The sequence below is a fragment of the Erythranthe guttata genome, chromosome 3 (assembly GCF_056151865.1).
Source record: "Erythranthe guttata isolate IM_541 chromosome 3, IM_541, whole genome shotgun sequence".
Lineage (NCBI taxonomy): Eukaryota > Viridiplantae > Streptophyta > Magnoliopsida > Lamiales > Phrymaceae > Erythranthe > Erythranthe guttata.
The window spans coordinates 6,435,256-6,460,300 of record NC_142535.1 but is presented as its reverse complement, the minus strand read 5'-3'; the positions used below and the strand labels follow the sequence as shown (position 1 = coordinate 6,460,300).

Genomic DNA, 25,045 nt, shown 5'->3' with positions numbered 1-25,045 from the left:
TGGTCTATACGGGGTAAGGGGTAATCATCCTTTGGGCAAGCCTTGTTTAAGTCCCGAAAATCGATGCACATCCGCCACTGTCCATTAGCCTTCTGGACTAATACTGCGTTGGATAACCATGTGGGGAACTGGATTTCCCTAATGTGTCCAATATTTAATAGTCGTTGGACCTCTTGTTTGATAATCTCGTCTTTCTCGGTGCCGAAATGTCGCCGCTTCTGTTTAATGGGTTTGCACTCGGGCCGTAGGTTAAGCCTGTGTACAGCGGTACGAGGTGCGATACCGGTCAAATCGCTCGGTTGCCATGCAAAGATGTCGACATTAGATTGCAGTAGTGTTATCAATTTGTCTCGAAAAGATGGTTCCAGGTCCTTGCTTACCCGTGTTTGCTTCATCATGCCGGGGACAAGGTCAATTGTCATCAACTCATCATGGGCTGTACATGAGCGACTTTATCTTCCGGGTCAATTCGAGGGCGCTTCTCGTCCCCTAGGTCTTCTTTAGTGAAATTATCACCTCGTCCTTTCTCCGCCACTTTGACCATCTCGACTTAACAGGATCTCGACTGAGCTTGATCACCCCGGACTTCTCCTATTACTCCGTCAACCGGAAATTTAAGTTTTTGGTGTATAGTCGAGGGGATCGCCCGGAAGATGTGCATCATTGGCCGTCCTATCACGATGTTGTACGAGGTGGTGGACCCTTCGACAATTACAAAATTGACAGTTTGTGTACGCGTCCGAGGTGGTGTTCCCAGGGTGACGGGGATCTTAACTTGTCCGATCGGCGTCAAGGATCCTCCCGTGAACCCGAATATCGGAGTGGTGACAGGGAAGATTGGGAGGTCAAGTTCCATTTGCAGGAAACCCTCATAAGATATGACATCGACAGAACTTCCTGAATCGACAAAAGCACGGGCTACGACGTATCCGTCGACATTGATTGTGATGAGGAGAGGATCGCAATGAAATCGTCGAGGTCTACTTCGTCTTCGGGTCCAAACGAGATGGTAGGGTATTGACGACATTTTGACACAGAGATCTGGCAGACTTCATGATTGTTCTTGAGGTTGCCGAGATGGCGTCGTCTAGCTCGATGGGTATCTCCTCCCGTAGGTCCTCCTGAAATCATCTGGATGTATCCTCGTTTCAGCATCGGTGGTGGAGGCGGCACCCGCGCAGGGTTTCCGAATTGAGCCTCACGCTTTTGTCCTCTGAGAGGGTCGATCTTTACGAAGTCCCCAATTTTATTGTCTCTGATAAGACGTTTTACCTCATCTTTCAGGTGCGAACAATCATCTGTCATATGTCCATATTCCTTATGAAAACGGCAAAAGGTGCCCAGCGCCGGATTTCGGCGGGGCTCTTCTCGGGCGAATCGGGGCCAACGCAAGTCAACTCTCTTCTCGATTGCGCATAAGACATGAGACAGGGGTGCCGTGAGGGGCTGGTATGATTGGTATCGGGTTCCTTTAGTATCCGAGATGTTACCTCGACCAGAGGTTGTATCTCTCCGTGGTAACATAGGCTCCTTACCCTTCCTTGCTTCGGTGGCCCGCATGTTTAATGTCTGGTGAGATTCTTCTATCTTCTGATGTCGGGCTTCCTCCAGATTAATGAACCTGGATGCTCTTTCCAATAAATTATCGAAATCGGGTGAGGGCTCCAATGCTAGAGCTCGAAAGAATTCATCATCCCTCAGCCCTTGTGAGAGGGCTGCCATTAACACCTCGTCGCTAGTAGTGGGAACTTCTAAAGTGGCTGAAGTGAACCGTTTGATGTAGTTCCGAAGACTTTCTTTCTCTTTCTGTCGAATGCTGAACAATGACAGCGAGGTCTTTTTGCATTTTTTCGAGCTAGCGAATTGATTCATGAAGGCGTTAGCAAATTGCCCAAAGGAATGTATGCTTCCGGACGATAACAAACCGAACCAGGCTTGAGCCGGTCCAGCCAGAGTGGTGACGAAAGCGCGACATTTCACTCGTTCAGTGAGCTGGTGGAGTGACGCTGTGTTGTTGAACCGACTCAGGTGCTCGGCGGGATCCGACGTGCCATTATATTCGAACAAAATAGGCCGATAGTTTGGTGGTATAGGGTCGTTATCGAGGTGCCTGGCGAAGGGTCTAGATCCTTCAGGAGTCCGTGTCAAGCCGCTCCGCAAAGCCTTTAATTCGTTTATATCTCGCCTCAAGCTATCGACCTCGGTCCTAACACCCTGACTATTGCCTTCTCGGTTCTCCGAGTAACTATCGCATTCATCCTCAGCTCGCTCTTCATTCGAGGGGCGCCTAAGGTCTCTCCTAGGCCTGTTGCCCTGGGGTAAAGATTGAGTGTAGTTCCGGATGGCCGTGGTGATCATGTTTTCCACCTCGTCTTTGGTGTACATACGCTCGTTCGGAGGTTGAGCCGGGGCTGTAACCGGTTTTTTCGAGGCGGCTTCACCATTTCGAAATTCGAAAGAGGGGCTACCCGAGAAGAGAGGAATCCGGCTCTCCTTTTCGGGCGTGACCAGCTGCATCTTGACTTGTCCTTCAAGACAGACGACGGATCGTCGACGGGTGTATCGCGGGCTACAACATCTAATTCCTTTTTGTAAATTTCGGGCAATGGTGTCTCCTTCTTCCATTGTTCTCCACGTTTATAGCTCAGATCTGGACTTTCAGGGGCAGATGTGATGTTTTCCTAAAAGTTGTATACCCAGAACTCTAGATCTTTCCCACAGACGGGGCCACTTGATTTAGCCCGTGGGGCTTCCGTCTTCTCCAAAGCACCTTGATCCGTACTCCGATGGTGGCACCTGCAACGCCGGGAGGAGTTCCCGGCGGGAAAGCTCCGACGATCAAGTCAGTGGTCTAAAGAGATAAGTATATGTGTGATATTATAATGAATAGTATATTCGGGTGTGTGTGTGTGTGTGTGTGATTAATGGTCCCTCTATTTATAGATGAGGAAACCTTGGTCTCCAAGGTTTCCTTTTTTAGGGTTTGCTCCCCCCTCAAGTCAAGTGTTTTGGGCCTTTATTATTTTGGGCCTGTTCTACCTCGTTTTGGCGCTGGGCTGCGAGCTATGGTATTTCCAAATCGTCATTGGGGAACCGTGGTTCGACATCTTTCCTCTTATTGACGAATTGGGTCTTTTCAGTTCATATATACTTGTTTCTGTCAGAATGGCCCATATCATTCTGCAATATTTTACTTGCAACTCATCATTTGCTTAATCTTCCCACACGCTGTTTGTGACGATTTAATATTTAATTATCGATTCTCTTGTAGCTACAATTGAAAAAGACTTGTGGGCAAGTGGCACCGTAAACGAGGAGTATTTGAAAATATAGTGGAAAACTAAGTCCGAATATCGATCCCACGGAGAATATATATAATTATCTAATCCTAGACGCTAAATTCTACTAATTGTTATCAAGCCCAACCTACACTGTCGAATTTTGAAATTGATTAACTAAATTAAAAAGCAAGAAAAAACAAGAAAGCAATTTAGAATGAAGATTTAATCAAGGTAAGCAATTATTCTTCCCCCTATGTGATTATTATTTCCCCAATTCTTTCAATTATGCAAGTAGTTAACCCGGATTATTAATCAGAGATGCTAAAATAATCATAACCCGCTTCCGTGTGTATTACGATTCTAATACCCTAGATTCATTTACTATATTCCTATGCAATTAATTCTAGAACACAACATTAAGCATAAATCTCAATAATGGCTACCTAAGAGATTAACTATATTCCTATGTTAATACCACAAAGGCTCTTCAACGACATTTCTAACTATTAACCCGATCTTTCGATTCATGCGATTAACAATAACATAAAAGCACATAAAGTGGCCAGTTTCATGAACTTAATAAAACAAGTAGAAGAAATAATCCGGAATTAAAACTTGCATAAAATCTTAGAAAAGGGTTCATAAATCCCACATAGGGTTCAAAATAAAATCCTAGAAATAAGAAAATTAGCTACTCATGATTAAAGGAAAGATGCAAATAAAATTAATCATGAACGATAAGTCTATGCTTGGAGTCTTCGAATTCTTCGTCTTCTTTATTGCTTTGTTGCTCTTGAAATTGCCTAAAAGTTTGATGCCCAATTGTGTGCTTGGCTTGGTCTTATATAGGGTGAAAACCTTGGGGAAGAAGGCAGTTTCCTTGTGCAATTAAAATCCCTTTACTGCGCTGCCTCGTGGTCTCGGACGGCCGTCCCATATTTTGAACTACAACTCGGACGGCCGTCGGAGCTTTAAATCTTCATATATTGGGTTTTTCACTTTTGGCCCATATTTTCTCCAAAATTGCAGTTTTTACCCCATACTTTTCCAATTCTTCAATTTGTACCTAAAATTCAATAAATCAACTTTTTAAGCACCAATTATCGTTGAAACACACCAAAAGCTCAAATAAAAAGGTACGATAAAGTGTAAAAATATACACTTAACAGAGGCCACACAAGAAGCTGCGTTGGATGCGCTTTTTCTTCTCAGGCAGGCATGGTCTGCATGTCCGGCCGAAGTTTCTCGAGCACAATCGATCGTCGCTGCCGATGCGATTCCACTCCTACAATATTTGATCCAATCGGGCCCACCTCGATTTCAGGAGAAGGCAGAATTTCTGTTGTACTGTTTGCCCGGAACTATTATCGTGACGATCAAGAAAGGGAGCAATATGAGGCAATCCGTTGGGAACGCAAATGTTTATTGCAAACTCACCCTTAGAAATACTACTCCACGGCACACTACGGTCGAAAAGTCGTGATTCTTTTTTTCTTCATTCAATTTCTTTTCAATGGTGTTAATTTTCATACAATATATTAGTGAATTGACTGTTTAAAAACGTTCTTGCTTTTCAAGTTCTATCGACTGGTCCCAATCCAGACTGGGACGAGAGCTTTTCGTGGTCGTTGGAAAGTTTCCGAAGGGGCAGAATGTAACACCCTCCATGAATTTTAGTTAAAGAAGAAATATTTTAGTAGACTTCATTAAAAATTTCGGATTCAATTTGAACTTTGAGAAAACCTTATCAAATCATTTTTCTTTACTTTAAATATACCCACAACTCAAAGTTACGATTTTCATAAAGAGTGCTACCTAAACATCATCGGGGTTTAGAAAACACTTGTAAGATAGCGGAAGGAAAACAAACTTGATTTAAATACCCCCGTTTAATAGACTAGATTCCTAAATCGGAGTAAAATTAAATCATGAAAATCTCCATTTTTGTACATAATACCCTTTGTTAACATGCGAAAGTGAAAACATGATCCTTTACGAAATCCGGGTAAGACATGCAAGGCATCAAGGTTCGTGATTCCTCGAACTCCGCTCCGCTGCGCACTCTGATTACTTCGAGAACCTGAAAAGGGGAAATTCGCATAAAGCGTGAGCCCAACCACTGGCTCAGTAAGAACATTGGCCTGACGATACTCACGCCTCTCTCAACCTGTCACTCACGTCCTATAGGAGCCCTAAAGTCCTCGTCTCTATGTTCTTTCGTGTAGGGATAATCCTAAAGCTTCACTATGTCCTCTATATTCAATTTATTCGTTTAGACCAAGACATTCGATCACATAAGTGAAAGCACATAACATCACATACAAATACAGTACTTCTATTCTTCAAAATTAAGAACCACAAAGCATGAATATAATCATAAAACATAGTCGAACATATAGCTCTACATATAAACATATAATACTGTTCACCTCAATCTTGGTATATTGGACACACAATCCTCTTTCATATTTTACGGATATAAAATCCTCATATTACTCGCAGACATAAAGTCCCTTTAGTATCAATTTAACACTTTACGCATATAAATACAATGCAACATGATCCTTATCAGAATCCCAACATGACAATCTAAACATGTGATAATATACGACAACACACGGGTCACAAAAGCACATTATTACACATAAGACATAAAAGCACACGATACCCACATAATTCACTTTATTATGCAAAATAACCAAAATGCATGTGAATGCAATGCATGGAAAATATTTTCACTTTATCGGATCCGTGGAAAATTAATTTATGTACTCAAGCAATAAACTATAAAGCGTTTCTATTGTGGAATCAAACCACGTATTTCATTCTAGTCGGATACCGGCCCACCGTATCCCGTTTATTCACTAAGCACTAACTTTTGTGCCTAGCAATAAACTATAAAGCGTTTCGAGCCCGTTTCTATTGTGGAACAAACCACTCCTTTAGAACTTTTATTGGATACCGGCCCACCGTATCCGATGTTTATTCTGCCAAGTATTTCGTTAAATTTTCAAACTTTCAAGAGAATACGTAATATACTTGAGACCTAAATCAATAGTTTAAAAACTTGTTTTCGTTTACCATAAAATCATGAAAAAATCCGTTTCTCGTTTACCATAAAAATCGTGTAAAACACATTTTCGTTTTCCTTAAAAATCGTAAAAAAAACAAATCCATTTTCGGTTACCGGATCCGTGAAAAATTAATTTCCATACTTGGCCAATAAACTGTTACGAGCCCGTTTCTTTAGTGGGATCAAACCACTCTTTAACAATATCTGGATACCGGCCCACCGTATCCCGTTTATTCACTCAAGCATTCCATTAATTTTCCAAACTTTCAAAAATATGTGCTATGCATGGACATGAATGCTAAGACCAAAATGCCATTACCGTTTAATCACCACAAATAACACACAAATATGTCACAATAAAATAACACAAAGATTTACTAACCACATACTATCACATAGACTAATTAAATCACACATATGGCACAAATATATACACGGTTGTACACACACACACGGCAATGATATCCAATCAAGCGTAGCACAATAAATACGAATCACGTAAAGATTATTGTTCATCCACACACACACACATATAGCTGTACACACCCCCACATATATTTATAATAGTATATTTTATATTTACATAAACCATGGATCGGAGTTTTTACTCGACGACCACGTAGGTTGCTATAGAGATAGTATATATATATATATATAAGCCATGGATCGGGAATTATTCCTACGACCACGCAGGCTAGGATATATAAATATATATTCGTATGTATAAAGTATGACATATAATATATACTATATAGCATTAACGAGTATAATTAACCAATAAGTCCACAAGTAATCTCAACCATTTCCAATACTTACCCACATACGGCACACACGTAATGATCTCAAACCAACATACTAAATCAATCAAAACATGTAGATAGTAGCACATAATGACCTAAATGAATAGTTCATGACCATAACTATAATTAAATTCAACTTATCCTATTAGCTTAGTATTAGCTTAGTTCTTCTATTAACTATGGATCAAGAATTTAAATCCATACTTCTAAACATACTTTCTAATTCAAAATAGTTTATTTTAGAAAATCGGACAGTTTTGGTATTTCAACTTTGAAAATTCATATCTCTTAGAACCTACATCCAAAACACCTGAAAATTACACAAGATGTTAATCTATAAGTATATTATACCTAGTTCAAACAGCTTAGCAAGAGACTTAACGGTTTAAGAGAAATAATTAATTTAGTGCAGTCACACAGTCAAATTTCCAGAAGAGAGCAATCAACTTTAAAATTACCAAATAATTCATACCTTTAACCAAACACTGTGAAATTTTGCAGAGAAGACGTTTAACAAGTCTATAATCATATCCAAGTAAATCACGCAAGTCAAATTAGTATAAATTCATGTTAAACACATAATTCATAAATGACTCAGAAACTGTGCAGTTTCAGAAAGTGGTTCATAACTTACTCAATATAAATCCGATTTATGCATAATTTATATCAACATGAAGCCAACCGAAGGATCTAGACTACCATGAAATTTCATAATTTTATCTCAGGGATTACCCGATCAGACATGCAATACAAACAGAGGCTACGAAACTGAAATTCAATTAGTACTCATCAAGAACTTTATCTTCTAAAGCCCAAAATTAAAACCACAAACATATAATTCATTAAGACACATATAATTCATATTAATTAGGTTATTATTTCAGTAAAGACCAAGAGGTCCTTACCCATGAAAATCAAAGGCTAAGAAGGAGAAGAAACCAAGGATCCATGGAGTTTTGGCTTGGAAGTCTTTGGGCTTGACATTGGTGGTATTGGAGAGCTTTAGGGTTGAGTTTTGAGAGATTATAAGGTTATTTCTTTGAGTGTATTTGGGGAATCTCGAATTTAGGGAGAGAGAGAGGCATTTTGAGAGGATTTTAGAAGAGAAAAAGAGGGATTTTTATGAAGAATCTTGAAGGCTTTGAAGTGGAAGATGAATTCTTCATTTTTGGGGCTGTATTTGGACGAGAAAAGAGGAGAGAAGGGCTGATTTTGTGTGCTGAAAATCTGAAGAGAAAGAGTTTATTTATAGGAAAGTAGAGGGACTTACTTGCAATAAAGAATACAAGAGGGTGTAGATTGCAATTAGGGGAACAAGGACACTTGTAAACACATCACAACAAGCATTATACACTTGGCATACTCAAGACAAACACACGGCCCTTTCATAACATACAAGCACATGCACACACAAAAATTATATTTATATGTATATATAATATTAAAATAATAGGAAGAAGAATTTGGGAGGAAATTACCATGTATTTACCGAGAGAGAGAGAGAGAGAGAGAGAGAGAGAGAGAGAGAGAGTTATGGGTCATATACATGTACATTAAATAAACATGCACATAGAACATACATACATGTATACACATAATTAAATCCTAGCACATATCATATCATAAACATACACATTCACATAATATGACATACATAATTAAGTCCACATCATATATTATATATTAGCATAAAATATATATGCACATATACAATCCCAATTAGCATGAGTTACATAGATGGTCACTAAATTCATTAAATCACATAATTCGAATCAACTACTCAATTAATAACATGTCTACTTCTAAAAATACTATAATGTATCTAAATCACATAAACACGTAAAGAAAGTATAAATCACTACTCGATTCATGAAATGCACGTATATTCGTATTTACTATATACTGAATATATTCATATATAAATGCTTATGAAAATGCGGGCTGTTACACAGAAACTTCACATTTCATGCAAAAATAAAAGCAAAATGGGCAAGGTATATACTTCAAACCAAAAATATTTTTTGTGGGATAATTTGGTATCGTTTATTTATTTATGGGTAAATTACCAAAAAAAAAAAAAAAAAAACCTGAACTTAGGTTAAATAACGAAAAATACCCCCACCTATTCGTAATTACCAAAAACCCCCTGATGTTTGTTTCCATCTTACACCAACCCCCTTACTGAATGACTTTCACGGATTTTTTTTGATTATTCCATGGAATACACTTTATACAATTTTAGATACTTTCTTTTATTTCTCACCTATTTAACATAAGGTATAATAGACTTTACACATTTTCTGTTAAAAAAACTCGATCAATAGGTGGGGGTGTTTTTTTATTATTTAGCCTAAGTTCAGAGGTTTTTGGTAATTTACCCTTTATCTATGTTTAATTTTGGTATCTTATAATTGCTTGGCTAAAATACAAATTTCTTGATGTATGCATGCAGAGCTCGTTTGGGAAGGTGACGATACAAATCGATAGTGTAGTGATGTTAGGTGCAGTTTCTGGGGAGTATACATTACTGCCCGAAAGCAAAAGTGGACCTTCGAGGAATCTGAAAATAGAGTTTCAGTGGTCTAACAAGGAGATATCCTGCTAAGGTTTTCGAAACTCTAAGCGCGAATACGCTATTTTTTTTTACAGATTTTTCTTTTTAATCAAATATTTTTCTTATATATAATTCTTGATTTTTTTTGTTGAGATGTATATAGTTTTGGGCAATTTTTGTAATTTGAGGTTACACTATTTTGGTTTTTTTTAGAAATATTTGGACTGAATGAATGATGGGTTTAGCTTCCTTGTAGTTGTTTTGTAATCACATTTGTATTATTCAGAATAATGAATCATGGTTTTGAGCATATATATTATTACATATTTCGTGTGGTTTGTAATATATAAATAGGGGAAATGTGGGATAACCCTCTACTTTTGAAAATATATATGAGGAGGCCCAATGTTTTTTTCTCTTTAAGGCAAAAACCCAAATTCTGAACTTAATTAAGTAGAGCCCCCTGAGTAACTTAAAATACCTATTTTACCCTTTTAATTTTGCAAACCCTAGTTTCTCTCCCACTCATCAGCCGTTACATATCTCCCCCATCTCTCTTCTTCTCTCTCTAACTCTCTCTCTATCCACCACAGTCATACGACCACCTCTGCTCATCTCCCAACTTGCGCCGCCCACAGCCGCCGCTCCCTCCACCACCGTCCGCCGAAATTGCTTCATTCGTCGTCGCCTACCGCTATTGCTCCATCCGCCGTCGCCCGCCGCTACTGGCCTCTTTGTCGTCGCGCGCCGCTACTGCTCTCCTGCTGCCGCTGAGAACAGAGCCGCTGCTCCCTCCACCGCCGCCTGCACAGCCGCTGCTCCCCGTCGCCTGTATATATAGATCCGGTATATATATATATAGATCCGGTATATATATATATATATATATATATATATATATATATATATATATATATATATATATATATATATATATATATATATGCCTCTGTTTATGTTATTGTACATTCAAGATGCATAATGCAATTTTTCGTGTTTCTCTGTGTTTTGAATTGAAGAGTAATGTGTTCGATTTTTCGTAATTGTTTTCGGTTATTTTGGCGCCTGTTATTTTCATTTTAGGTTGCTATCCTGCCTGAGGTAACCTCGAAGAAGGTATGCCGGATGATAATGGATGAGCTTGTCAAATCCTTTAACGCTTCACAATTGGGCAAGAGACAATTGGCTTACGATTGAAGGAATAATTGCTACACTGCAGGGCCATTGCCCTTTGTCTCTAAGGACTTTGCCGTCACGCTTGATCAAGATAGTGGATTCAGGTGAAAGTACTCCCACTTGAAATATATATATATATAATTCATACAGATTATATATATTTATACAATTCATACAGATTCTATGTGTATATATATATAATTATATATATACATGTTGATACTGCAAAGATATGTGTTAGATCCACGAACCTAAAATGTTGATACTGCAAAGTTACTATTACATACCTATTTTTAAGAAGAAATTCTTCTGTGTGTGGATGCAACTGTATGTTAATCGATATTTGTCGGTCGATGATAATTTAGTAACATATAGTAACATGTAGTAACATATGCACGTGATTGCGTATTTCGATTTATATTTATTGGTTATGAGTTGATTTATAATATAAATATTTAAATTGAACCTGTTTTTTTTTCCACAGGTTTTGGTGTTTGAACACCTTTTATGCACTAAGCTTTTGCCGAGAGGACATGTTGTTCGTCAGTTCGAAACAGTTACCGATTAGATCGAAGTTACTATCGTGTTGAAAAGTAGGATTTGAAGCCATAAATACAAACTATACTGTATACTCTTATAGTTATATGTGGTCATATACATGTAGTCATGTAGTCATATACAAGTAGTCATATATAATCATATGTAGTCATATACAAGTAGTCATATATAGTCACATGTTGTCATATAGATGTAGTCATATATAGTCACATGTAGTAATATATAGTCACATGTAGTCATGTACATGTAGTCGTATATAATCATATGTAGTCATATACAAGTAGTCATATATAGTCACATGTTGTCATATAGATGTAGTCATATATAGTCACATGTTGTCATATAGATGTAGTCATATATAGTCACATGTAGTAATATATAGTCACATGTAGTCATGTACATGTAGTCGTATATAATCATATGTAGTCATATACAAGTAGTCATATATAGTCACATGTTGTCATATAGATGTAGTCATATATAGTCACATGTAGTAATATGTAGTTATATATTAGATATGTGGTTTTTCCTGATGTATAGTGATGTTGGTGTTTTTCTAATTCTTTTGTTGGGTACTAATTGATTTATAATATCAAGTTCCAAATTGTGAATTTTGTTGATGTAGACAAAGTTTTTTTTATATATAATGAAGTGTCTACATAATCGTCCGACCGTAATTTCGGTGTAAAAAACAGTTCATGACTAAATATAATTATACTAGTATACTATAGTCATTTATAGTCAATTTATGTACGGGAAATATATTGAGTAAATAATTTAAAAACTAATATAAGAAAAATCAAAAAAAATTATAATTAAAAAAAAATTAAAAAAAATAATTAAAAGAAAAGTAAAATTAAATTAAAAAATTAAAAAAATACGAAAAGGTATATATATATAAAAAATAATAAAATAAACATTTATATTTTTTTATTAAAAAAATCTGTAAAGGTGGTAAATGCAGGTCAAAAATGCTAAAATGCAGTTGGTGGAAATGCTGAATGTAGTTGGTGGAAATGCTGAATGCAGTTGGGTGGAAATTGGACATAAGGGCCCAATAGTACTTTTACCTCTCCAGGGGGTTATCTCAAAGAAAGATTTTAGGGGTGGACCTAGCCCTATATAAGTTGCTTATGAGGGGTGTATATCAAATGGGCCCATATAAATAAATAAATATCTTACACAATTAATTATTACATAATTAATTAATGAAAGATCTTTGCTTTGGTGTGTACGTTTGAACGGAGTTTGGGTTATTAATTCGCTCATTTTTGTCTTATACTCTAAATTTATTTGTTCATACGGTAAAATCGTAACGGAGTTTCATATCGTTTACCGAACACAACTATTCTATTCAGTACGATATGGTTCAGTATTGGTAAAATCCAAAACAAAATGATTATCCATAGAGGTTAATTTGTAAACAATGGAAAAAAATATCAATCTAATAAGTATTTTATAATATTTGTAAGAACTTAAAGTATCTATATATAATATAAAAAGAGGATCTATGCCCTATATGAATGACATGTGGCAAATGTCTATGTTATTTATCAAAATTGCTTAGTTGGAGTTCAATTGATGAGGTGGATTCTTCAATTGGTGAGTTGTCAATTTTATTTTGGTATGTATTTAAGTTCTTTCATATTTAACATTTGTACACTCATTTAAACAATTACCACATGTATATATATTATTTCCAACTTTAATATTTTATAAATTCGAAATAAAAATATCTTATTTATATTTTCAGTATTTCAAAATATATTTATTGAAAAAAAATCATGATACTCATTTTTTTTACGAATATTCAAATAATTTTCAGAAAAAAAATATTTTTTTAATACTCAAATATTAAAATAAAGGAATACGTTTTTTTTTTCAATATTTTGGAATACTCGAATATCCATTCAATTAAAAATAATTATATAAAAATGTTTTATTTTTGTAATTGTACTATTTAATAAATATACAATATTTTTTGTATATAATTTCTATTATACCGTGTGTTTTAACCGATTCTTAAACGGCCGCTACACCTTGACAACCACAGGGGGGTAAAATACTTAAATTGATACCAGAGGGGGTGAAATGCAAAACTGGGAAACCACAAGGGGGTTAAGTGCTATTTACCCAATTTTAAAAACTATTATATTTTTTTACACTTATAAACATGAATTTGAAGATATACTACTATATGGCATGGAATCATTTAGTATTAGTATTGGTATTGGTATTTGTATTGATGTTGGTATTGATATTGGTATTCGTATTGGTATTGGTATTGGTATTGGTATTGGTATTAATGTTAGTATTCATGTTAGTGTTAGTATTAGTATTTGTTAGTGTTAGTGTTAGTGTTAGTGTTAGTGTTGGTGTTGGTGTTAGTGTTAGCATTAGTGTTAGTGTTAGCATTAGTGCTCGCGTTTCATAATTCGCGTTCGTGTCGGCATTGGCTTTGGCGTTGGCGTTGGCATTGACATTGGCATTATCATTAGCATTAGCATTAGTATTAGTATTAGTATCAGTATTAGTATTAGTGTTACTATTAGTATTAGTATTAATATTAGTCTTAGTATTATAGTGTTAGTCTTAGTGTTACTATTATTGTTATATTAGTATTAGTATTAGTGTTAGCATTAATACTAGCATCACCATTAGCATTAACATTATGTATTAGTATTAGTATTAGTATAAGAATTAGTATTAGTATTAGTATTATCATTAGGATTATGATTACGATTAGTGTTAGTGTTAGCGATTGTGCAAGAGTTTTTTGTTTAAGTAGTGGCATCACTGATTCGACGTGGTTAATGATAAACATACATGTTATTTTGCTTATATTATATGCTATCAAGTTAATTATGCATAAGATTCACGTGTCGATTGCATTACAGGAAATATTTGTGTCATTTGATATAAATGATGTTATTAGTTTTAGGTTTTGTGGGTTGCATATTTATCTATATAATATTTAATTGCATTTCATATCTTACAACTTTGCATCAAGATCAAGAGATAAATTTCCTTCATTTAATTTCATTACTAATTAATCCCCGTGCATCGCACGGGTGAGCTACTAGTTTAGGTTAAAAGAAAAGATTAAATATTTCGATACGGTATGTTATGTGGGGGGCATCAATACCGTATACCGTATCGAAATCCGGAATTAAAAAAAAAATACCGAAACGGAATCTAATTTTAATTATTAATTTAATTTTATTTATGAATGATCGAATCTTTGGAGTTTGAAAGTATTTTTCTAAGTCGAGTGTCGAATGAAAATTTCATGAATTGATATCCTTAGTTTTGAATTTTTAGTTCATCTAAACTTCAAAAATCAAATTTAGGCACTGATACTTGATTCGAGAGGGATACATCACTTAAAGTTTGTACGTATAAGCTCGACTCATTATTAACCTCGATTCAGACCTGAGTGGAAAAAAGATAAAATATATGTGTACAAAGTCAAGCTACCCGAAGGGGCAGAAACTTCCAATTTCATGCAAAAATGAAAGCAAAATGGGCAAGGTAGTATACTTGAAACCAAAAATATTTTTTTTTGGTATCGATTTTTTTTTTTTTTTTTAATTTGGGTGTATTTTTATCGCTTGGCTAAAGTACAATTTTCTTGCTGTATGATGCAGAGCTCGTTTGGGAAGGTGACGATACAAATTGATCGTGTGGTGATGTTAGGTGCGAAATGCAGAATCCCTGATCTTAACATTGTTCAGCAAAACCTCGAGTAAGAATATCCAAAAGCGCCTCGATTGCATCACTTTCAGCCATTGCTTCGGCACTGGTCGAATCGTCACTCTCCAACACTAGAAGAGCATTTAGTGCACCAACTACTGTGCTCTCCGAGCCCGAGTGAAGCAGCCTCACCAAAACTGCTATAGGTACTGCAGAATACTTGATTTTCTGTTCCACTGTAGACTTCGACAAAGTTGATATCATATACAAGCAAATTTTCGTTTCTTTTGACGAGTGAAAATAATACAAGATCAAGAAACAGCAAATTTTACCTTGCCCATGCCGAGTCGCATAGTAAGTGATCTACCGAGTTTTTATGTACTGTCGAATACTATCCTATCTGCAAATCTTGCAGTGTAATGGACCCACATTAAGCCAATTACATAGAGGTAAAATGTTTGAAAAACTATATATTCCACCGTACGAAATAAAATTCCGGCTCTGCCACTGAACTAGGGTATCGATATTTTCTACCACTAGGGGTATATATGTAAAAGAATCGAGAAAAGCTAGAGGGATGGTTGTTCAAGCTTGTCTAAATGTTTATCGAGCTTTAAAAGTTGATTTGAGCTCGAATACGCTTTAATCGAGCCGAACATGAATTAAGTCTAGTTGATTGATTTATTATGCATATTATATTATTTTATTTTCTAATGAGCTGAGCAAAAGGGACCGGCTCGCCGGAGCCAACAATCAAGTCGCAGTACGGCACAAAATTCAGCTCACACGGTGGGTCGGAGACGGTGGCATAGTACTGCATCCGGGTGGCACAAAATTCAGCCTCTACTCCCACACTGAAACAATCCCTTCGCAGATTTTGAAAACCCAACATAAACCGATCAAAATCGCACCTCTAATTTTTTAAATTAAATAGAATAGATCATAAACACCGATTGCAAAATTATTTTTTGTGAACAAATTATTATCAGTAAATGAAAAGAGGAATTTGCACTTGTTCGTTACCAATTTGGGTTTGATTCTTCGAAAACCCTCCAATCGAATTCCATGGCCTCATGTGAGAATTTCATTGTCCTGTGATTGTTTTTGATTTTTTTGTTGCAACTTTAGATAATTCGGGTTATAGTTATTTCAATTTAATTTTAATTCACTCATTATTAATTAAGTTGATAACTTATTCAGTTGTAAATTAATTTTAACTTTAATGCAAAGTGTTTGATGTATTCACTTATAACCTAGAGGTCGTACATTGTTTTACTAGGTACGTACTAATCCTACATTACAGTCCTCTCGGACCCTAGACATACCCGAGTGTATTTGTAATATGGTGATATAGTTTTAACATGTATTCTAATTGTAATTGTTTTATAAAGAATAAATTAATTTTTGTTCTAAATTTATATGTTTGGAGTAGTCGAGTAGATAATGAAGGCTTAATTCCACTTTGCACCCTTGAAATGGAGCCCTTTGGCACTTTACACCATTGAAAATTAATAATAGGCCTTTGCACCCTCAATACACAATAAAAATAATTCACTATGCACCCTGAATTGAATAATTAAGACAATTTTATATTTTATTGGTTTTTATTTTTATGGGGGTTGCAAAATAAAAAAAAAAAAAAATTATTTTCTTCTACCTACAACCTAATTTCGACCTCACAGAGTGCGAAAAAAAAAATACCGGATTATTGAAAAAAAACTATATTTTCTTACAAAATAAAATAAAATAAAATTTTATCGCTGAATTATTCGATTCATGGAATTTTTTTTATTGTAACTTGTGGAAATATTAGGTAAAAATATTTGGAAGAAAATATGAGTGTCAGATAACTTCACAACGAAATAGCTGAAGGATTTTCTTTTTCGTAAAATATTTTTAAATATGTCGATGAAATGTATTTTTGTTTATGCACTTTATAGTTTCAAATAGATTGATGAATAAAAAAAAATTATTTGACATTTGTCATTCTAAAAATTGGTAGTAAAAAAATATTAAAGTACATTTATTAGCTTTAAAAATTCATTTATTGCCGTTAAGAATAGCTGAGGTCAGGACTGACCCCGCACCCAGTCCAAGATCGCGGTTGCTATCCACCACGTTAGAAAAGTTGGGGTCAAAATTGACCTCGGACAAACAAGATCGCGGTTGCATTCATCCGCGTCAGAAATAGTCGGGGTCAGAATCGACCCCGCACCAAATCCAAGATCGCGGTTGTAATCAACCGCGTTAGGAAAGTCGGGGTAAAAAACAACCTCGACCAATAGCCAAGATCGTGGTCGGTGCCGACCACGTTAGAAATAGCCAGGATTGGAATCAATCTCGCACTATCGCAAAAACTATGGTCAAAAAATACCCAAGTCAGGGACAAATTCATCCACTTACAAAAGCTAAGGTCACACAATACGTCCGGGAGCTAAAGTACAACTCGATGAAATAACATAATATCGACAATTATCAAATGAGTTAATTGGAGATGGTCCCCCAACATCCATCAAAAAAGTTTCTAAAGGACGTGAACATTGTAAGATAGAAATACCAAAAGGTAGTTTGTGACTTTTATTGCATAAACAATCATTACAAGAGAAAGATGAAATATTATTTGTCGAAAGAGGTAAAGCATGAGAGGAAATCATCTGATGGAGAACCTTGGAGGATAGGTGACCGAGACGAATGTGCCAAAGATGGGTGGATGGTGAAAGAGGGTTGGAATTTGTTGCTATGCATGCTAAAGAAAAAATTGGTGGAGAATGAATAGGGATAGAGGTCGGCCACTCGTAGACGTTGCCCTTATTCTGGCCTTGCACCAAGGATGCCCCCGTAGTTAGATCCTTCACAAGAAATAAATGAGCGAAAAAATTCAATACAGACTTTATTTTGGGAGCAAAATTGAGAAACATAAAGGAGATTTTTCTTAATTTTGGGGGCACACAAAACGGTATTAAGGTTGAAAGTATTGTTAGAAGAATTAAGAGTAGTAGAGCCTATATGAGTGATAGGAATGCCATTACCATCACCGACCATAATATCTTCATTACAACCATAATCGGAATGAAGAGAGAGATTTTGTAAATCCGGTGTAATATGATGAGAAGCCCCCGAGTCCACTAGCCAATCAGAGTTATTAGTTGTGGAATTACGAGTTGGATTGCTTGTGGCCAATTGGATGGTGGAGGTCCGGACCGGCAAAACTTCGCAACATGACCAACTTTGTCACATAATTGACAAATAGGTCGAGTTTGCATCTCAATACCAGAATTGCGTGAATGGGAAAGAGAATAATTGGTGTAGTTACCATGATTCCCATTGTGTTAAAAATAGTTGTTTGGGCTGCCACGGTAGCCATTATTGCTACCTCCATATGATGCCTTTCTAGATTGAGAGGGATTATATTTGCCCTTTTTGTAGGGCTGTTTTTGAGAAAATTGGGAAGTGATGGGGAGATCTTCTTTAGCGGCGATGGAGTCCTTGAGGCTTGTCTCATAGTTGAACAATATTTCAATCAATTCGTCAAAGGAAATAGGTATTTCTCGAGCCCTTAATGCAGTCTTAATTTCTTTGTAGGAGTTGGGAAGTCCATTGAGCGTGTGGACGACTATTTCTCCATCAGTTATTTTGTGATTGTTGGACCTAAATACCTAACACGCTAGTGTACATATCGCAAACAAGTAGTCAAAGTGGACTCGTGAGAGTCGGATGTCGATCCCACAGGGAATACTCAAATTATCTAATCCTAAGTACCAAATTCTAACAATTATGATTTTTATCCAGCCTACGCAAGGTTGTCAAATTTAATCAACTAATTAATTAAACTAATTATGAAAGCAAATAAACACGAGAAAATATCAATAAAAATGAACCTAGGATTTTATCTTCCCCCTACGCAAGAATTGCTCACCCAAAACCCCTCAATTATGAAATATATGATTCATGATTATTAACCCGAGACACTAATTTACTCATAACCCGTTGTCGCGTGTATTATGAGTCTATTATTCATAAACGGTTCACTATATGTCTATGCAAACAAATTATGAATAAAGCATTAACTAACAAGTCTCGTAAATAACTACCTAAGGTGATATCTGTATGTCTACGACACCACATGCAATTGACACACTCATCTGGTGAAAACTACTCGAAAATTCTTATACTTACCATCTAATTATCAAAATAGCTTTGTCGAGTCAATCCCAATAATCACAGATAAAGCACATAAATTGATCAAGTTCATGCACTAACAATCATAACAAGTATAAGAAATAATCATAAAATCATAATTGCATAATCTGAAGAAAACGGGTTCACCATCCCCACATAGGGTTCCAACAAAATCCTAGATTAAAAACTTAGCTACTCGTAATTCTTATGATAAAAAAAAAATAGAATAAATAAAATAAATAAGAAAAACTATGCTTGAGTCTTCGTTGATCTTCGTTCTTCGCGTTTTGTGGTGTAAAATTTCGTGCTTATGGTGTAGAGACTTGTTGCTTTTATAGGCTTCTTTTCTTGATAAGGAAGTAGTAGAAACCTAATAGGAATCAATTTCCGCCATTTTCCCCTATCAGGATTTGTTCGTCGATTTGTTCCATGTTGGAGTCCAAATTTTGGAATTTTGTCTAAATAATAATTGTAGCCCTTGCAATTATCTTTCCAATGCCGCCAAAACCATCTAATTTGGAGTTCGTATGAGAGAGATATGCTCGAAATGGTGGACACTGTCAAAGCTGTGGCGATATTCCTTCTTCCAATTTGATTTGTTTCCTTATTTCCAACTTTCTCCTTTTTTTTTTATCTTTTTTCCTTCATGGCCACCTAATTCTAGTTTTTCACCTATAAAACACAAAATCAATCAATTAAAGCACAAATATAATTAAATCTAAAGAAAAGATCCACGTAAAGTAATCGTATTGAGTGTAATATCTACACTCAACAGTGACCAATAGCAGTGAGATCATCAACAACCGTTTTGACTGACTACAAGTACTCTGGCATGCTTTTGCCTTCTTGATTAAGTTTAGTCATAGCATCAATGAAACTTACTATCCGAGTGTTTGATTTGTTTGCTTAAATTGTTACGAGTGTGTTCCAAGCTTCTTTTGCAGTTACACATCTAGTGATAAGAGGTCCGTCTGGTCCTTGTGTTAGAGTAGGTGACCAACAAGCCAACTTGTGGCTGTGGTCTTTCATATTTATTATTGTAATAAACAAACCTTTTTCGTATTAATGATAAAACACCTTGGCATTATATATCTATGTCCATTTGTCACAAGCATAGATATAGTCCTTACAGTTATTACAAGTACTAGTAATTGATCGTTATGATCGTGAGATATTTACTATACTATTATAACTGTTAAACGTGTTCCTAGTCGAAGGGTTACGCCACCAATGAGGATATCGGCCTTTCCCATTAAGAGACTAGCACTTAGTGTATGTGTACTGCATCTCATCAGTAAACGGTATTGTGATTTCGGCATGCATAAGTGGGTGCTCGTAAGTTGACGAGTTCAATGAACTCCCTCACCGTAGAAATCTCTAAGTGGTTCTCAATAATCGAGTAGAGATATCTATGGTATAGTTGTACACCATTAGTCCTTATGACCTAGACATCACCGTGACTTCACTACAGGACCAGTTGTATCATGACCTGTCCCTGAGTTCCACCGAGAACCATCCCAAGGGCCAGTGTTCCTGCAGTCCGAAATCTAGTGGGAGGTCTGTGCATTCACTACAACAAAAAGTATATATTAGGACACTTAATTAGGGACATCTTTTTATATATGTCCCGTATGTAAATATATTAGGATACTTTAACATTTTGTCCCAATTAATTAGTTTGTAGAGACACTTTTATCTAAAATTAATTACCGGGAATATTTTATATATTTGACCTTGTATTTACAATATACCCTATCTTATGGTGTTCTCTTTCGGCAGAAAGAAAAATCCACCCCCAACCCAGTTACTGCGCCACCACCCACGAGGAGCACGATTGTGGATTTTCAATCCTCAATGCTAACCTGCGCAATTAGAAGCGCTACCAACTCGTCCTTGCCAGAATTGAAGAGAGCTATTTAGGGATCCACGAGAGGCGGCTGAAGTTTTTCATGGATGCGCACGAGGTACTCGTTCTGCTAATTAATAATCTCACTATGTAATTCCCCTTTTCAATCACGAAATCCAAGGCCTATTCCCATATTTTGTATCCTAAATTTGGGTTTCTTAATAACCCTATGTTATTGCACTCTGTTATTGCATTCTCTGTGCCGGGATAGAGAAATTTTGGAACAAAAGAGGTATAGATGCTTACGCGCACATAAATTGCAATTGATTTTCTTAGTTATTCATATTTTGGTTACCACTTATTTGATTCATCTCCATATGGAAATTCTAATACTGGGATAGAGAATTCTTTTCCTTGATTTTGTATATGTTTTGGCTATCAAGTTTCTTGGATTCTAATACTTTTTTTTTTTTTTACATTGTATTTAGTGTAGGCCACAAGATAGAATGACTCAAAATTGAATTTTGGTGCAGGAGTTCATCAACTGGGAGTTATTTTGTATTACCTTGGATATTTAATCATTTATGAGGTATTTTCTAATAATTATTACAGTTATTTTTCTTTTAGGATTTCGTTTATACGGACGTCTATTTTCTTTGTTACTCGTATAAAATTAATGAACCAGCTGTAGGCAGCGGTTTCGTTCTTTTTTGTTCATTCATTTAGCCCAAAGAGTTTGGTTCGTTCATTTGATCGGAAAAAAAAATATATTGAATGTTGGGCATATTCCTACCGGGGATACATAAGGATGTCGTCCTACTTTCCAGTCTTAATAAAAAGAAGGTGTATGAAATGGTGTATATGTATTTGTATTTTGTTTTTCTGCTTGAGGCAATGGAGCTCTTATCATGTCCTAAAGATGTTGTCTCGTATCGTACTGAACTGTTTTAGTTTCATTGTTTTCCTTTACATTTAAATTGATCTGTTGGCTTTAACCAGAACCAATGCACAAGTACATTTCTTCGGGATAAACATGTGACTGACTAGCAATTGAAGCCCTACAAGTTTAGCTATGAGGTAAACTAGTATATGTTTCATGTGATGTTTTAACTTTTGAGAACTTGTGTTTCTTGTGTTTCCATATAATAGAACTACTTATCGCATGGTGTAGTCATTGTGTGCGTAAATTTCTTTAGTGTAATTATAGTACTTCAAGATAAATTTAAATTCACATGTCACTGTTGGATTTGGATGTTAGTTCATTTTCATGATGATACTACTCTATTGGTGCATGATTTGTAATGGTTCACTATTTTTTATGGATCCGAATCTTTCAAGTTGTCGTATTTTTGCTCTAATTGTGACCTCTGTGATCTTGTACAGGGTGATTTCAAAGATGAAAGTAGGAAAATGGTCAAATCACAATGGAAAAGAACAAAATTTGAGAACGAAACAAGCTGTGGTAGTGTGCAAGTGTTATCTAGAGGCTAGAGGTCTGTTCTATATGTTATAGGTTTGCCAAGATATATTAGTTGGATTTTGTATCTCATGGAAATACATTGTATTAATTATTGATTATTAATAAATGAATTACATTTTATTTATCTCCTCCATTCTTTGTACTTGTATTTTTCTATATTATTTTTTTAGGCTTAAGAAGAAATGGTATATTATACGTATTAATATTCACTTATGGGAGCTTATAGCATGTACTAATATCAATTTTTTGAGACACGTGTATAAATGTCCTCTATATGAAGGCACAAATAAATGTCCCTACAGAATGGATCACTGCCTATGGAATCACATAACAGGACACTTATTTGTATCCTATAACTATATTCATATGACATATATAATTGTCCCAATAAAATACAATATAGGGACACTTTAAGTGTCCCAAAACTTTATGCGACACCAATACACGCGACATTTGCAACAAGTGTCCCGAAAACTGCAAATGTCCCAATATGTACCATTTTGGGACACTTATCTGTGTCTCGATAGAGGTTTTTTGTTGTAGTGATTGTAGTCGGGGATTCAATGGCTAGAATAGTCTTGAATGTCCTGTGTGTTCTCATAGTTTGTAATCTCGAAGTCTCTGGCCAGAGCTGACTAAGTGATGATTAGAGAATTCGATTCTCTAAGTCATGCACGTAACGATTACAACACTTAGAACGATCGTACAATCATTGAACTACTAAGGAGGTCTCGATGAACCAATGCCTCTAATTCAATCGGGACATATGAATCGAAGGGATCGTAGTGTACGCTAACTATATCAAAAGGTTCTTGCAGGCACTTCATTTGTATCTAGGGAATCATGACGCGTAGTTACTAGACGCCAATCTTGATTCGTTGGGTGATTAAGGTGAAACGAGCTTCATCTTAATCGTAACTCTAAGGGACGAGTTTTGACCACAAAGGGTTGTGGGCCCACGACTAGCTTACACCTGAACCATCGAGGGTCACACTACTCGTGCACATGAGATCTTTGAATGAATGGTCAAAGGTAAAAATATTTTATCTTTGCATGATTGGAAGTCAATATGAATGGGTCCAACATTCGTAATTTGGAATTATGAATGAGAATTAGAAAAGGAAAAGAATAGGCGAACATCTTAGTGGACTTTCTAAATCGGGAAGTTTCCAAACCGTGGGCCCACGACTAGCTTACACCTGAACCATCTTAGGGTTTCCACTTTTAGAAAGTTGGAAATTGAGAATTGGCACTCGTAATGACGAGGACATTATAATGATTCCGTAATTATAAATGTTACAATTTTCCGATCATCGAATTGAGAGAAACGAGCGAGTAAAAGAACTAACGAACTTAAGTTGTTGGGCCCGGTCCAACTTAAGCCCGTTAGGGTTTTATACAAGACACTATAAATACTTGATTTATGGGTCTTGCACAAACACACAACTCACACACTAACCCTATCCGCTCCCTCTCTCTAGGCCGTTCTTCCCCCGCGGCCAACACCGCTCTCGTCGCCGTTTGTTCCTCGGAATTGGCCTCCCCTTGGCCGATTAATTCTGGTAGATCATTTTCCTTTTTATTCTTTCCGTTTATTCTAACTACTGCGTGTCTAGTGCCACGTTTTAGTAGATCGAAGTATACGAGGTGAAATCCGAGAGAAGGAAGATCGAATAATCAAAGAATCGAGGAGCAGCCCCCAAGCCGGCGACGCACGCGCCTCCACGTGCCGCCCGAAGACAGCGTGTGAGCCACACGCGCCGCCGTAGCTCGCACCGCCGCTGCTACCATTTTGCCGTTGCTGCCCCGGATTGAACGGATTGGTTTCCGTGGCAATCTAGCTTCGTTTAGTGCGCCTACCTCACGCTTCAAGAGGTAAAGTTTCGAATCCGTTGTCGTTCGATTCGGTTTTAATTAAATTAAATATGTATGTTCGTTCAGTAAGTATGTTGTATGATTTTATGTGACTACATGAAACTGTTTATTTACTGCGAGCATGATTGTTTGATTTAATGCGAGCATGCTAGTTTATTTAATTTCGATTAAATAATTCGCATGTATGTTGTTTTTAATTTCGCTGGAAGCGCAAAGGTACGCAATTAATTGTTTTCAATTATCGGACATGTGTTTATGTGTTTTAAATTCGTTTAATTCGCATAAAATTTTTGTTTTCCGCTGCGTACACGTTTCCGATACCCAACACCTTGAACAACAGTTTGAATAGCAAGGAGGAGTAAGCGATCTTTACGAACCCAAACTTTAAACTGTGGAGCGGCTTCTGGAGGACATGGAATAGTGCCGTCTATACAACCCATGAGATCGTAACCAAGAAAGAGATATGTCATTTGAGAGCTCCACATGGAATAATTTTGGCCCGCGTGAGTTAATGAGGTATGAGTGAGGCA

The 25,045-nt window shown here is 36.2% G+C and overlaps 3 long non-coding RNA genes across 3 annotated transcripts; 2 read left to right on the top strand and 1 right to left on the bottom strand.

Moving 5' to 3' along the window:
• Positions 1-5,101: 5,101 nt before the first annotated feature.
• Positions 5,102-8,372, bottom strand: LOC148771647 (uncharacterized). The gene is made up of 2 exons (XR_016030497.1): positions 8,060-8,372; positions 5,102-5,361 (listed from the first exon to the last, which is right to left on the bottom strand). It is a non-coding gene; the product is annotated as an uncharacterized LOC148771647 (long non-coding RNA).
• A 1,747-nt stretch (positions 8,373-10,119) lies between these two features.
• LOC148771646 (uncharacterized) lies at positions 10,120-12,119 on the top strand. Its single transcript, XR_016030267.1, has 3 exons — positions 10,120-10,554; positions 10,792-10,988; positions 11,369-12,119. It is a non-coding gene; the product is annotated as an uncharacterized LOC148771646 (long non-coding RNA).
• Positions 12,120-21,047: 8,928 nt separating this feature from the next.
• On the top strand, positions 21,048-22,764 carry LOC105966429 (uncharacterized). The gene is made up of 4 exons (XR_001173553.2): positions 21,048-21,278; positions 21,694-21,749; positions 22,160-22,237; positions 22,544-22,764. It is a non-coding gene; the product is annotated as an uncharacterized LOC105966429 (long non-coding RNA).
• Positions 22,765-25,045: the final 2,281 nt, after the last annotated feature.